The 16,790-nt window shown below is 35.6% G+C and overlaps 1 protein-coding gene and 1 non-coding gene across 2 annotated transcripts in view; both read right to left on the bottom strand.

Moving 5' to 3' along the window:
* Positions 1–16,790, bottom strand: part of p130CAS (Serine_rich_CAS and FAT-like_CAS_C domain-containing protein p130CAS) — a 191,693-nt gene that overhangs the window by 17,116 nt on the left and 157,787 nt on the right. The window lies entirely within an intron of this gene.
* LOC116424423 (U2 spliceosomal RNA) lies at positions 11,237–11,427 on the bottom strand. The gene has a single exon (XR_004234452.1). It is a non-coding gene; the product is annotated as a U2 spliceosomal RNA (small nuclear RNA).

Below are 16,790 nucleotides of genomic sequence, written 5' to 3'. Positions count from 1 at the left end.
AATTTCTTTAAAATTAGAGAAAGAAAGAAATTAGGATTTTAATAATGAAATTTTCTCAAATGTGTTACGTCTGATTTCATTTCACAAGTTTTCCTTATAATATTGAAACATCATTACGCAGGTTATGTTCTTGCAAATTCTTGCAAAGGTATTGTACTCTTCCGCACTTGATATTTTATTGAATTTCAATTAGTTAAAATAGAATAATCTATATTTCCTAATGAAGAAAGTGTATATTCGTATCATTATTATTATAAATTTGAATGATTGAAATTTTTCTTTTTCATTTAAAATTAGTGTTCCTTAGGTGGTATTAATTATAGCCTTTTGTAACCTTATTTTACTACATAATACATTAGATTATATATTATATTATATTATATTATATTATATTATATATTAAGATTGTTAAAACCATTAAAAGTACATTCCAGGAAAACCTAACACAAGCATCAAATTTCTAAACACAATAAACATAAAAAACGATGTAACTTTCTTCCATTCTTCACAAAAATTAAATTCTTCGATTTCAACTTTCGTTTGTAAAAGTAAAAAAGGTTGTCAAAGAGTTAAATCATGTTGGACAAAATTTAAACAGCCCGTACGCTCGCGCGAGCACGCGAACGCGCACTTGCCTTCTTTTCGACCGGTGAACCGCGAAGCTGCAAGGGAAAATGCAATTTCGTCGGCGAAACTCGAACGAAAGAGAGGACGAAAGGGGTCTAGCCCGCGGATAGGGAAGCGGGGGACACAGAGAACGAAGAAGAAGAGGGGATGAGAGGCGTGCATCCCCCTAGAGCGCAATCTCTGGGCTCATCGTCCGCTGCTTTACAATAATAGAACCTCTTCAAACCTTGCGTTATACATAAGCGTGCTACACTTTTATTGTGCCTGCTATCTCGATTCAGGAGCCGCGACAGCTGGGAGATGCCCGTGTGTCGCGGTTCGCGTCTGCATATATGTGTATGTGTGTACTTCTTTTTATCAACTCAATAAAATTGAATACCGTTCGAGAGGTGGTTGATTCGCCTCGCATTGGTTGCAGAATAGATAAATCCCGAGCCGTTTATACGCTAAGTGACCTGCAAACAAGACGGGGCACTTTTATTTTGCTCGCTATTTAACAAGTCTCAATGAATTGGACTGCTTGATACGGGCAAAGTTGAATTGGCGCCAATCAGGGAGTCTGATAGGATTCCTTGGAAGGTAATAGCTGTTTGAATAAATTTTCATTGCGCGGTAAAACGACTGAATGGTTTCACAAGCTTAGATGCAAGTAGTATTGGAGAATGGTAGGAATAGGTTTGGGCTTGATGTGAGCTGTGAGGTAAAGTAAATGTTTTATTCGTGACCATGGTTTGGTTATTTCCATTCAGCTGGTTTGCTTGTGTTGTTAAGGACAGAAATGACAATTTAATTTAGAGTATTTTAGTTTTCAATTTGATAATTGCTGATTGCTTGCAATATTCAGTAAGATGTGTATTTACCAGTTAATATGTATACATATATTTTAGATAAGAATAAATAAAGCTACATAATATTTTCGTTTTACTGGTAACTGCGTTTTGTGTATAGCTCATACAATTAGCCGAACAAGAAAAATATGCCGTTTAAAAGATACCATACTTTAAACTCGAATCTTAATTCGAAGATTGAATGTAAACCTACAATTTAACCCCTTGCCCTACGATATCATGTCATACTCGTGGTGAAGATTTTAAATAGAATTTAACAAACAAATATTATTCGATTTGTTTGAAAGCAAATTACATATTATTCTTCTACTATCAATGATTATACCTTAGAACACGTTGACATAGAATAAGACTGGAATCTTCTCTTATTTTCAATAAATTATTAACAAAGTAGTTAAATCGATCACAGTTCAGAAAGAAATCATGGGACACAGGGTTAACAAATTTCGAGAAAAAAGATCATTAAAAAAATGTTCGTCTACAAGCATTCCTTTTCCAGAACAATTTAAGTCACGCCAGGAAAACAACTATCACCCAAAGCAAAGACGTTTACACATCCTCCTTCAGCTTGTACTCCAACCGAACTACCCCAAAGTAGTCTACAGAATAGTCTACAGCCGACGCATTGTCCGCGCCTCCGACAGATACATATTTCCTGAACAAAGGAGGAACGCGCGGGACAAAACATTCCGTTATCAACCCTCTCATTCGGAACGCGAGATTCGAATAGTTTTTTTTTGTTAACTCCCCTTGTTTCCGGGACCACGTCAGGGGTTGAAAACAGTTACGATATGGTTTCCGGTTCTTGAAACAATTATGGAGAACCAAGATGAAGTCATAAGGTAGACCGAGGCTAATTGGGTCACACGATGAACCGAATTGAAATAAGAATCCAGTCCACATTTGTTGTATCGCAAATTATATTTCCCATTTTTTGTTTCTTATTTCCTACAGGAAGATTAAATGATTCATTTCCGTTTTTCATCATTCACGTTCAAGTATTATTAGTTATCAGATGTTTTAAACCCTCACTGTTATTAGAAATATCGGTTCAGAGCTATATTAGTTTCGGTACATACATTGCCAGTTCTGTAACTGTTACTAATGGGTTCTGGGAGAAACGCAGAATTGAAAAATAACAGTTATAGAACCGATATAATATAATTTCACCGGTATGACTCAGAACCGATATACCTAATAACAGTTGTGACTCTATTTCGGTTTTCCATAACTGTTTCAAGAACCAGAACTGATATCACAACTGTTTTCAACCACATATCAGTTCTGAAAAACCGGGATTAAAACCGATACAGCTCAGAACCGACATAGACAATAACATTTATGACTTCATTTCGATTCTCCACAATTGTTTTAGTTGAAATTGATATATAACAGTTTCAAACAGTTATTTTCAAAACCTTTTCAATTCCTGGACCCCGTGTCCCTCTATTGTATTGTTATGGTAACCATTAGGCGTGGTGATCGGCGAACGAAACGGGGCCGAAATGATTTGCGGTCGTCGCTCGATTGTGGTTCATCGATGACGAGGCGTCCCGCGGGATCCGGCCAGTCACTTACTCCCGGGAAAGGGGTGTGGCGCGTTATGTTGGGGGTTGGCCGGACTGCGATAAGGATTTGACCTAGATTCCCGCGGATACTTCTGCCAGGATACCTATCAAAGCCTACCGAGCAGCCGGTTTCGCTCCCTGTCCTCCTTTCCGCTTGATCGAAAAGTCTCTCTTAAGAGACGCGCTCGGCTCTGCTTAAAACAATGAGGTCGAGCAGCTGGAAAATCGCTAACTGCCGCTCGCTCGATCACGCGCGCGCGAACGCACGCGTGCTCCTACCCCGATGACGTCGTAAATTCGCTGGAGGTTCCCCTTTGACTTCCGCTTTCACGTTCCGTTAACACTTTGGTTAATTAGCAGTTAATCTGATGATGTTAATTAGTATTTTATAAACTGTACAAGCAGATTCTCTGTCTCTCTTATAGAATATAACTCACCGAATGCCTTTTCCTAATTCTCTCATCCACCCTTATAGGTCTCAATCTCTCTGTCATTATTAATCTTTATTTCTCCTTTTCTCTGGTTCTCTCCCTCTCTCACGGGTTACGCGAAGAATTTAATTTCTATGCTTTGGAGACGTATGAATGTCGGTTTCGATGATATGGAGTAGAAGCTATAGAATTCAATTCAAGTATTGTGACGTGACTTTTGTATGACGTTTCAATGTCACCTTACGGTCAAATATCTTCCGCCGTGATATGTAGTATTTCATATTCTGTAACTATTGTCTGACATATTTGTTAGCATCACTGATATTTTTCTAGATAATTTGGTGTCCTCAATTTGGTCCTCATACATTTTTTTTAAACAAAATCTTTGCTTATCCCGAACACTGTTGGGATTTCGATTCATGTTTATTGGGGTTTGTTTATACAGTTTAGTAAGTTGTATACGCTTTGTATATTTTATTTATTTTTAACAAAGAATAAAAAACTGATTTTTTCTGTGACCACATGTATTGCAAACGTCTTAAAGGGATGAACCGTATTATGCAATAGAAACAAAATTTTGATCGGTTTACTGACAAAAAACTATAATGTCTTTTTCGTGATATATATGTAAATATGATTCAAATAAATGTTCCGTATATATTATATTAAGAAACTAAATATTGTATTACTTATATTAAATATTTATAATATTCTTAGCGAAGCAAAAGTTCTTTTTAAGGATGAATTTGTACGACAGAATAAATCAAAATTTTCTCATACGCGTTATATAATAGTAACATTTAGCCCCTAATTTAGTTTTACTTTCATGAGTTCTACATCGACTATTAGTATTATACATTTCACAATTGCTTGTTTTAATCGTACGAATGACTTACGCTGTTTTTAGTTGTCATTACTATGTTCTTAGTAATTGCAGAAACTGTTCTAAGTACTTATCCCCAACTATTTATGCCAATAACCTTTCGTTATTTACGACTAGTTCTGCACTATTTGTTCTGAGGGAGTTGGTGTAAATAATTCGAACAGCTAACGTCGCGTTTAAGAGTATACCGGGCACAGTGTAATTTTCATTTTTAATGTACGCTAAATTATTACCCATTTACGCATAAACGGGGGTACTAGCTTATACACGGCTTGACGCGTGCACATATATTGTTCTGTTGACGGCTCATTAGAAAGTCAACGTAAAACTCTAGCAGCTCGTCGTTAATTGTACAGTCGTTATACTATTGCGCATAAAAGCAATCGAATAAGTCATAATAAGATAAATTGTAACATCTAATAATGAATCAACTCATTTTTCAAATATCCTGCTCTCGTACGTTTACGCGCGAAACGTTCGAATGAATCTAGTACTGCTCTACTTACAATTAAACGTTACAAATGCAACTGGGCCATACGGGTTCAGTTGCATCGTTACATTTAACCCTTTAGTTGCCGGTGGCATCATATGAAATCACATATGAGCCGTTAATTTTGAAAGTGGACTAAGTTACATGTTTTTTGTCCCGAGATATTTAAAGGTTTGTATTTGAATAGATAAAAAAATGTTTCTATAATACGTAACAAAATATTTCAGAAAGTATCTAGTCCTGAGAAATGAGAATTTATTGTAACTGTAATGTTGTATGTAACTTATAAAGAAATGTGATTTTTGATACTTAAAATGAATTAGACCATTTTCAAAATCAGGAGCACATACATATTTGAATATCAGTAAAATGTGAATTAATGGACTAGTCGTGAAGCCACCAATATAAAATTGATGCAGTAATAACTAATTATTTTGTTGAGAGTTAGAATAGCATTTTTTATGAAAATATCTATTTTTTGCAAACGATAAGTTATTTAACGTACATTGTGAAAATAAATGTGTTTTTTCTAGAAATTTTCATTTGAGACTTAAAGGATTAATAGGTTCGTTGACAGCGTTTGTTTCGGTGACAATCTTCTCAATTGTAGTATTTTATTTAATCCAATAAATCTTCTAAACACAATAGTGAGTTTCTAAATATAATACTCTACCGTATAACTCTAAATAACAATATAACGCAGCAAACGTGTAAAAGAAATATGGTTGGCAAATTGATGATACAAATCTTTGTCAACTGTACGGTTCGATTTGCACAATACACGCGTGTACATTACGACCAATGTAAAAATATGTAAAAAGGTCTGAAAGTTTTTCGATGTGATAAAACAGTATATTTGCTTTATGAGATATTTTTTTAATGGACTCTCCGTATTCATACATTTATTTAAAATAATGCGAAGAATAAAAGGATTTTTGTTTGTAAAATAAGTATTCTATATTTCGCATAGAATAAATAAACTTAATTTCGGGATACAATGCATTAAATACATAAAATAGTACCTACCGACAAAATCAAGGAGTCGTGTTTTTTTATGTATTTTAAACATTATGAACGTTTTCATTATGAAACGTATTGTTTCATTTTTTACATTTTGTTATTCTACTATGAAAATATTATCATATCAAGTTAACAGCGAATGTGTTAATAAAAATATTAAATTCTTTTTAGTAAAGAGGACAAAATGATTTATTAATGCGTTGACAGAATGTTTGTGATTTTTAAATATTTCTTATTCAATCCAGTCAGAAATAATTAATTGACAAATGAAGATGAAGACGAAGTATTCAGAAAATACGCTGGACAGGTGTACTGTATCATTGACAAAAATGTTCTCTCTATGTGTCATACACTTTGAAACACATTTTTCAAACCATACAGTTACACAATAGAAGTCGTATAAATATTTTTTATGTTGATTTGTAGAGGAACGATACTTGATGAATAATTTCGTTGTGAGAGATCCGGTGGCATCGGATATGGTGAATATTTAGTAATTTGGAACGCGATTTTAACTACGGATGAATTAAAGTTTAATTATTTGATATTAAACTGTTCCATGGCCGTAATATTTAATCACTTGCATCGGTACATGTTTGATGGAAGTTATTCGAATTCATTGTACTCAATTTACTTAATTGCGGGCTCGATTTGTCTTACAAACGTGAAAAATTAAATTCGCATAAATAAACACTCAAGCCAGTAGAAAATTACGAACAAATTAATTTTTCATTATAGTATTCATTATTATGAAATACACGTTGAGAGGTTAAGTACTCCCTTAAAGAACTGCTATAAAAAATGTATTTAGAAAAATTAATTTTGTAATTTTGTAATTTAAATAATTTTTTGTTAATTGTAATAACTTTTCTCAATGCATATCAATATTCTTAACAATCATCCATTCCAATTAATGATATTTTACTTTACATTTTATACATTCGCTATACGTAACCTAAAAATTCCATTAAAAAACTTCACAAGTACCCCTTTATATATTACTGCAAAGGTCAACTTCAGTAAATCCAAAACCACCTTCCAAGTTAATTTCTTATTCGTAAGATGTTTCAGCATTCATGAAAAGAAACGCAGTTAAGAGGCTGAGTAATTACTGTCTAATTTCATACAACACCACGTTAAAAGCGAAGCCTTTCAAACGAAGCATCTTACTAAATAAAAATACCAAAAATATTGCGTGATCGTCAGTGAAAAGTTTTCAAAAAAATACCATCAGCGAACGCATTAACTATAGCCCTAAACGCGCGAAGAGGTATTAAACGTGCCTACGGACCATCTTGCAAATAAATTACCCGAAGATAATTACCTTCATCCCCTACTGCGACCACTATTACTCGAAGCAAGATGCAAATGCATCGAATCCGCCCGCTCCGGAACGAGCTTTTCCGCTCTTAGCTGCCGCTACAACCCTCAAACATCGATCTTCTCTGTGCAGGAGGAGCCTGCTCCTAAATCCCGTCTTCCAATTCCGAGCGTAAATTAGCTCCACCGTGCTGGATGCACCCGAAAATCAAAGATAATCCCGAGTGGCTGATCCAGGGCTTTGTCAAGAGAAGCTTATACTATTTTTTGAATATCTTTCTAACTTATCGAGAACTGTTTCCACGAAGATTGGAACATTGTACATATTTGTGAATAAATTGTTGTAGTTGAAGTTATTGTTTATTGAAATAATGTCGCGAGTACACCGCGACGTCATCATATTTAAAAATTATTGAAATTGGTAAGGGAGTAGTGAATCTACAAGTTGACGATATTTTACGGTATTTTCACGTAAAAAAATTCGAAATACAGTCGATTCATTCGTCTATTTTTAAGCAAGTAATAAAGAAGATGAAAATAAATAATTAAAAGGAAAACAAATACATAAACTTAATTTAATACTAAGAAATGATAGACTGGTACTTTTAAGTACATAGTGTAACGGAGAAGCGCGATCGCGCAGTTTGGCACTCAAATGGTTTTTGGTTATTTTCGAAACCTTTACAATCCCTAGTTTTAATACGTCAAAGTGAAACAAAAAAAGGATTGGTAGTCTAAAGGTTAACTCCCGACCCCCGTGCGAATTCGCCACCGACAATTTCGTTCCGTTTGATTCGTGCGTTTTCGTTTGCCTCCCCGCGACGAAGAAATCCCCGTCGGGCATGTCTCTGCTTAGTGTCAACCGGTCGTAATGAGATTTACTGTAACACTGAGTCATCGAATCGAGCATAGATATACTCGGTGATTGAGCCCGGGATCGACGTTCCTGTCGCGTGCTTCGTGTTGTTAGATAAGTTAATACGCCATACTGTTTATACGCGGTGTCAATTCGCGCGTTCGAGAATTACCTTTAGCCATGTACAAGAGTTCTAATAATAAAATAATACAAAGTTCTAAAGGTTCTAATAAAAATCCTTTGAACAAGGCTCTCGAGTGCTTAGTCACGTGTCTGTCATGAGATTGTCTCTCACTGCGTTTCTTTGTAAAACTATTGAGTTAGTTCATGCTCCAGAATCTTGCAATATTGAATCCAATAAAGTGAATCGTTGAAAAGTGGGTGAATCCTATTTTCCCCGTCGATCCACTACGTAACAGCATCCTTGACGAAACGGCCGCGTGTTCGCGCATACTGTTAGGCGATGACTTGACGTCTAGCGTGACAAGGGCAAGATGGATGTTTTTCTAAGTGTTTTTCTTATAGTTTTGATTGGTTACGTGTAAACGTATCGACGAATAGCAAATTGACATCGATAATAAGACGAGATAAAAACTAATCGATCAGACCTGGATTCCTCAGCGTACCCATCTACTATCTCTCCACGACTTAACGACTAGCGGGACAGCACAGGAGCAAGCTGGGACTCTGGCTATGAGATTTGTTTATAGTTTTGATCAGTTACGTGTAATCGTATTGACGAATAGCAAATTACAATCGAAGATAAGATAAAAAATGACCAATTAGACCAGCATTGCTCTCCTAACAAGAAGTGTCTTTCTAGTTTACGGTTTTATAGTTTACATTCTATGTAATCGTATTGACGAATAGCAAGTTAATAATTAAGTTCTAATTATATAATTAGAAAATATGAGAAAGTACGAAACAAAATCAATAGAAAACTAGGTATGAAAAGATGAAAACTGATCGATCAACCACATTCCTCAGCCTAGCTATTTAGCGATCTCCCAACAGTACGTATGCGAACCCTGTGGGTCTCGGATAGGGATACGACCGTGTCTCCAGGGCGTCACTAGTCATTTATCGGGGAGGATCAGTAACATCCAGCTGGATTAGTAACTCCCTAGTGACATATGTATACACATGTGCCAGGGCTGGGGTGGTCACGGGGCACGGAACGCGCTGGGTTTTCCCCGGCGCCCATTGTGCCTCGAGTCTTCTCCGCGCAGTCGGGGGCTCGAGTGCCACTTTGTCTATTTGTATGCTAAATTTCGTCCTTTGATTCGTCGATGCGAGAGTGCACCGGGGAATTACTTTATTCGAATGGTGCCGGATCAACGGGCGAATCTTGAAGGATTTGTGATATAGAGGGTGTTTCAGTGCGAATTAGTACTGAATTATCTGCTGCTTCTAGAGATACGAAGAAAGTTGATTAACAAAACATTTTCAATATAAAAGGGGCTATAATGTCGTAGTGACAATATTTTTGTAGATGGAAGAGTTTCGGAAATGTTAATGTCACTTTGAATTTGTTAAATGTTATATATTTTTGTGTAGATTATTCTATGTAGCTCCGTTATTAATACAACACTTGCGATCAACATCATTCGCTGTTTATGTATTATTTATATACCTTTACAACGTAAATCTATCTAAAACTGCAATAAACCGCGTAAGAGATATACAAATTATAATACTTTCACGATTTCTTATGTTTTACTCGCCAAAACATAATTACCAAATTGAATTACAAATTACCAAAAAATATTGATACTCACGTATAACCCTGAAGTTTCATTTATTACATTGTATTTTCCATGTACCAAGAAAAATTAACGCGTACGATAAACATATGATTCAACTAACTTAAGAGACTTGTTCATCTTCAGAAACGTAAAAAAATTCGACGTTTCTCTTTAGTGTAACTGTACATTTAATACACAACAGAATGACTTTATTACTTTCTGAAAACAGTTCACCTGGCGAGTATGTTATTACCGGAGTAATAATATCCAAGTCGTCAGCCGCGGAGCGCAAACAAAAAAATACATGAATGTTTCGTTTTAATAATCGTTTGAACGAAAGTTTATCGATATAACGTCTAGGCCTCGTTACAATCCTCGCCTTGGCTTCAGTTCCTTTACGTCTTGCCGGTTCGTACAGAAACGTTAGTCCAGCCGCTGTAATTATCGCCATTTACTTTTCATATTTTCATGGGTTCAGTCCACGGTTTCTCGTTTGTTTGCTCTTTCGCAGATCGTAAGTCGACGTACCGGTGTCACAGCGCCGGCTGCCGCTTGTTAATTAACCGCTAGCCAACCTTTAATTATCGTGGTTTTTCCTGTGGCGCGAAACTTGCTCGCGCATCGATGGAATGCGACAAGAGCGACGATGGCAATTTTGCACATGCTAGTTTTTGTTGCATCGGAAAGTCGCGAATCGGGCGCGACTCGGGTTCAAGGGCAGTAGCGGTTCAACATTTGAATCGTGAAGGTTTAAACAAATTCAGGGTAATGTATTTATTGTTGATTTAAATTTAATTTTAGTTTATTTATTTGAGGGTATGATGATTTTCGATCAGATTTTAGCGAAATTTTTGTTTTCTTTCCGACTTTAAGTAAAGATATATATATATATATATCGTTTCAGATTCGTATACAAAAAATTGAGTTCTGGAAACGATTCTTCGAAATGAAACAATTGAAATACTTATTACCTTCATGGAAACTTTCATTTTTTCCATAAATTACTTCAATCAATTTTTGTTTAATTTCCTTTTGTTTACTGATATTCATAATAGTGAAACACTTATTGGCAACTGTACTTTATATGTAAGGATCAAATGAAATTACATAATTAACGTAACTAACACAATTAAATTATATAATTAAATATTATAATGTTCTATCCAGTACATATAAAATATTAGGTCTACCGAAATGTTCTGTCTGTTTTTTAATGAAAAGAAAATAATACATTTTCAATACATCTATTAGTCTTTATTGAACAGTATAATTTCCATTGTTACTAACGACGACCTGTTCCCAGCGTGATGGTAATTGGTGCGTTCTATTTCTGTAGACATACTATTTTTCAGTTTATTCGTCGATGATGGAATTTTTCAAAAGTAAAATTATTGTTAAATAATTTTTGAATGCTGCTTAATGAAGTACATAAAATTATGTTTGAATTAAATAATCGAGTCACTTCTAGCGATACTGCAATGCCAGCCGACTCAAACGAATATGGAGCAAGCTCCTACAATCCGTCAACTTCCAAAAAACAGTTAATAATCTGACTCCGCATTGCGGAGTGTATCAGATATTAAGCTGATAAGAACAGATACTACACCTTTGATCTTAGCTCATTGAGCCGAGAAGCGATACTGCAGCTTAATTCTGTACCCCTTATAAGGCTTCACCCTACAAAAATGTCTAGCGAGAATACCATTTTCGAATTCGCCATCTAGTGGTCCAAACCTTGAGATGTTACGCTCGGAAATCTTTCAAAATGGAGGCCAAACACAGTAAATTTTTCATAAATGATATAACTCTTTAGTTACACATAAATTTGTAACCGTTAAACAGTTTAAGATTGTCTTTTACATCGTTTAGAATGTGTATTGTAATTATAATTTAATTATTCACTGAAATTGAAAAATCACAAAATTATCCACGAAAAATGAAAATCATTAATATTTAACAAATTACTAAAAATTACGTATAGACTTTAGGATCTATAAATTTCCAAAATAAAATTAACAACTTACTTAAAAAGTGGAAATTTCAATAATAACAATTTTTCATTCTAGAGTCACTGATTATTTCATTTTAATTGCTATCAATACCAATATTAAATCTGTAATTTATTATTCTTTGTATTACTTTCACTGTTTACAAATTTAAACAACGGTTGTTAAATAATATCAAATTATCAATTTACTTCTGTTTCAAAACCATAAAAATATGATAAACGTTAAAAACATGTTTAAATAATTTTTTTGTAATTATAGTAAATATAGTAGTCAAGGTAACATCAGTGCAGTCAAACTTTTAGAGATAATTGTAAATACTCTCTGAATTTTAGCCAACGCAGTAAATAAATGTATATTCTTCAGTTTTGCGTTTCTATTACTATTACTGTTGCGCCCTCTGTATTTTTATTTTTCCTATGTTTCCTGGAGAATAAGCCGTCCTCGTTTTATCTGCCCGTAGCTGAGTGTCATGCATAGATATTATTGAACATGAAAATCCCGCCACGATGTTTACATTTCAATAGGAACGACTCTTGAAAAGAAAATACTATGTAACATCGCGAACCAGTTCGAACCTCTTCAGTTAAGGGATGGAAATACGATAATGCTTCAGTTTGTTCAACGTTTCCCTTTTTAAGCAGATAATATTTTGGTAATTCATTTTATACTCTCTTAAACGTTATCTGTTCTCTCGAGCAACGAGCAGAGAAAAGAAGTGAACGGGAAAAGGTCGAGATGCGATTTTATTTCGGTTACTACCGTGTTAAAAGCCAGAAAAGAATTAGTTTTACTTCTAGAAATTTTTATCCTTTAAAATTTACTACATTCAAATTTTCATAACTATTTCATCTTGGTTTTGATTTAGTTGAATTAAAATGAATTATTACATAGAAGATATTTATCTTGAATTTTCTTTAGAATACTTACGAAGAAACTTTGCGAGTCATAGAGAATTTTTGGTTATAGAAAACTATAATTTTAATGGAACAATGTTTTGAATTACGAAATATTTATGTTTTAAATATTAGAACATAAATACGAGGCTTGTATGTAAAGAAATAGAATCTTCTCATTTATTATCATCAATGAAAATAATTTTTGCTGGAAGTAGATACTAAACATGAAAACAATTCGACTTATAAGGTTTCTGTATTTCGAGCTGTAAAGATTTTTATAATGGAACTGAAAGGAACGAAAAAAGGTTTCATTATATAAATTTTCGAGTTACTTAGATTTCCAATCTAGATTCGACTGTAAGTACAAAGAAAATCCAATCACAACCATCTAATAGACAAACTTTTCCTCGGTATCTTGAGGACACCGAATAATCACCCCCGATCGCCGGAAACACGATAGGTTAGCCATAGAGCGGCGGTGTCGAAAAGATAAAAGGCGGTCGCGGTATAATGCAGCTGGTTTCGTGAATTAAAGCAGCACGCGATACCACTATTACATTCTTTCACGGTATGAATCGAATAGTACTATAGTAGTGGGCTCGTAGTAGGGGGGTGAGTGGGTGGGTGGCGGAGTAGGACTGGTAACGGGGAGCGGCGCGGCGCGGCGATGCGAAGCAGGTTTCGAAGTGAAAAAGGGGGTGGATGGTTGGCCTGGCACGGGAAAGTGGAGGGGAACGGGAACCGTCGGTCGATACCGGCGTCGCGGCGCCAACTGTGAAAGCCTGTATTACCCCCGTGTACCTTGGACAGAGAAAGACAGAGAACGGGAGGGGTAAATGAAGGGGGTTGGAGCAAAGGAGACGGAGAACGGGATGAAATGAGAAGGGGAATAACCGGGAGTAGGAGGACAGAGAAAGGATACAGGGAAGGAGAGAGGTGTGTGGGTAGAAAGGGACGAGTAGAAAAGGGAGGAGATGGGGGTGGGGGGTAGAAAGGAGGCAAGGCAAGAGAAACAGTGGAGATAGAAAGACGGTCTCCATGGAAACGCGAAAGGAGACTCTCTCTACCTCCTGCGCGACCAGGACCTCTTCGACTCTGTCTCAGGGAGTGATAAGGATTTTTTCTAGCCTCCCTTATACTGCTTAAGGACTGCTTTGGATATATGTGAATGGGCGGTGAATTTGACGCTGATGTCGTTCGGGAGTGGGAAAATAATTCGACTTGTATGGCTTCTGTATTTCAAGGTGTAGATATTTTTATGGCGAAGCTGAAGGGAAGGAAGACAGCTTTCGTTACATAGATTTTTGGGTTATAGGTGTTTTCGAATTATAGAGGTTCTACTCATCCAGATTCGACTGTAAGTTTAATGAAAAGCCAATCACAACCATCTACTTTCTAAATTTTCATCTCTGTCTCAGGGAGTGATAAGAATTTTTTCTATCCTCCTTTATACTGCTTAAGGGCTGCTTTGAATGTGTGCGAAGAAAAGACGAATTTGATGCTGGTGTCGTTTGGGGGTAGGTATTATGTACGAGGCGGTACTTGTTCGTTTGGTGTATACGCTGCTGATTAGAAGTATTCGATTAGGGATCAGCTTCGAACTTTTAACCTTTGCATTACACCCTCCATTTACCCTGCTCCTTTTTTACGCGAGTCTCTTATAATAATTGTATCAATTATTTAGACAAGATAATTGAAGTGGTCATCTATCCTGGAATTACCCTAAATTACTCATTGTCAAATCTGGTTGTCATTTTTCTTATTCAAACTCCGAATAGCAATATCTTTTTATTAACATCAGATTGATCTAATACATTGGAATAACAAAGTTATTTAACAAAACTATAATAACAAACAATAAGGGTGTCTTTTTACGAGAAACGCCTTGTATGCACGCCAGGAGCAGCTGGCTTTACGTTACTTAATAACTTCTCACAGAATATCTGACCGCATCTAACTTGCCCGTTTTCCCGGATCTAAACGCCAGCAGTATGCTAAAGCCGACCTCTTACGAAGTTCTTACACGAGACTTAAACTCCGCAACTTCCGAATTGTTCCGGCCCTCGTAAAAAGGCGGACCATCGCAGCATGCTTCACTAATTTTCATCTACTTAAATGTAAATTATTTCAGATTTCGCATGACCGACGACAAAGCAATTACATGAACTTTCAGGCGTTAAATCCAGCGTTAAAAAGTTACCATCAGATACGATTACGATAAAGTTTGATAGATGGCAATAGGCGAAGTACGACGAACTAGTTACCGTAAGAAAAATTCGAGAGTACGAGTACCTTAAAAAGTTTGCAATGCAAAATATAACAAACTATGGTGCTTGTCTTGGCGCACGTTTCTTCTTTATATCATTTCACTTTGCAAATGATAATGAGCTACCCCTCCATTTAAACAGAGTCTGTCAATACGAAGGAAAACAAAATGTTCGGGAAGAAAAGGTGGTACAAGTTTGACATATTTATATCACACAGCTTAATAAAAAAATAATACTAATTATATTTCAGAAAAAGAAAGTAAATTTCATTTTTAAATTTAAACTGAACTCTTTTAAATTCAGTTTGCTTTCATAAATTTATTGATTTAATTAAAACGCTACTAAATTTTCTTTCTTTTAATAATACATCTCGTCCTTAGTATTACCACCCTAAAATATTATTCAACCTTATAATTTCAAACAAAATCTATTTATCAGTATAAATCCTCCTTAAATACTATTCAAAATAAATGATTTAATTATTAACATTAATATAAACTATTTCCGAAAATATTACACAACCTTACTTAAACCAATAAAATCCATTGAATTATTGGCAAAAACCTTTCTCAAGCAAATTAAATTTTATTTAAAAGAATTTCAATAGCTCGTAAATAGTACTATAATTTGCGTGAAAAAGATATTCGCGTAAATAGAGGTACGTTTATATCACAGCGCAGAAACGAACGAAGCGACCAAATACTCATACGGATTTCAATTTTTTCAATAATTGTGATATATTCTTCCAATTGCAATAAAAAGAGTGTACATTTCGTTTCAATTGCGAGAACCACCCTATATCCAGCATTTAATATACAGTTCGCAGCGCCTATACCATTAACGGAATATTACAATGTACGCTGTATAGCCTTGGAGCTCGTGGTATTTCATCCCCATGAAAAATTTCCCATCCTCGCGCGCGGTTTAATCATTTTCCCTTGCGATCGATAGGAAGAAAGCGCGCTTCATCATAAACAGGGAACGCCATATTTTCGCCGTAATTACCGTGCGGCTGGTGGCCGTGAATGCAATATTTCGCGACGGGAAAAATCATCGTCCTGCGACTAGGGCTGCCCGCCGAGGCTCTTATCTCGAACGCGGATCACAATGATCCTTCACTTCTGCGTTATATGACTTGAGGACGTCCGTGACGATCTCCATCGGTTACTCTCACCCTTAATTATTGCTTTCCCATCGCACTTGCGATTTATGGTCTTCGTATAATTGATTTAACCTTTCGCAATGTATAGATTACACTGTAATATCATTTATAGTATTAAGTATTTTAATGGACAAAGTTGAAAAATCTATCTTAACACGATCGCGACTATGCGTTAGATATGCGTGACACAAAGATTTGTTTAGAGAGTCTACCGTCATATATGTTTTGATTTATGTAAAATGCTTTGTTTGATTTATCTACTATGTTCGAAATGTGTATAAATTATCTGAATAATCAAAGCCACGGCAATTCAAGGGTAGAAAGTGCACTGCAATCGAGCGGCAACATTAACCCTTTGGACTCGAAAGTTTTTAACTAAAAATATTCAACATTTTCGATCCGAGACATTCTTTGATTAGATGACATTTCTCAAATTAAGAGACAAAGCTCTATTGTTACAATGTTCATGGGGATTATATATTAATCGTATTAAATACTCGGTAGTTGTAGTGTTAGTTCATTCAGCAGCGAATGGGTTAAAATGCTAAACTGTGTACGCATCTTAACTGGGTTTCGTCGTAACGTAAAACTCATCGATCATCAAGAGGAACTGTCAGTCGGTGGCTGCTCGTAGATAAGGATCCGATTCCCGATGTAAATTGGTTCGG

Source organism: Nomia melanderi, chromosome 7 (genome assembly GCF_051020985.1).
Source record: "Nomia melanderi isolate GNS246 chromosome 7, iyNomMela1, whole genome shotgun sequence".
Classification (NCBI taxonomy): domain Eukaryota; kingdom Metazoa; phylum Arthropoda; class Insecta; order Hymenoptera; family Halictidae; genus Nomia; species Nomia melanderi.
The sequence above is the reverse complement of the archived record's forward strand: the minus strand, read 5'-3'. Positions and strand labels throughout refer to the sequence as shown.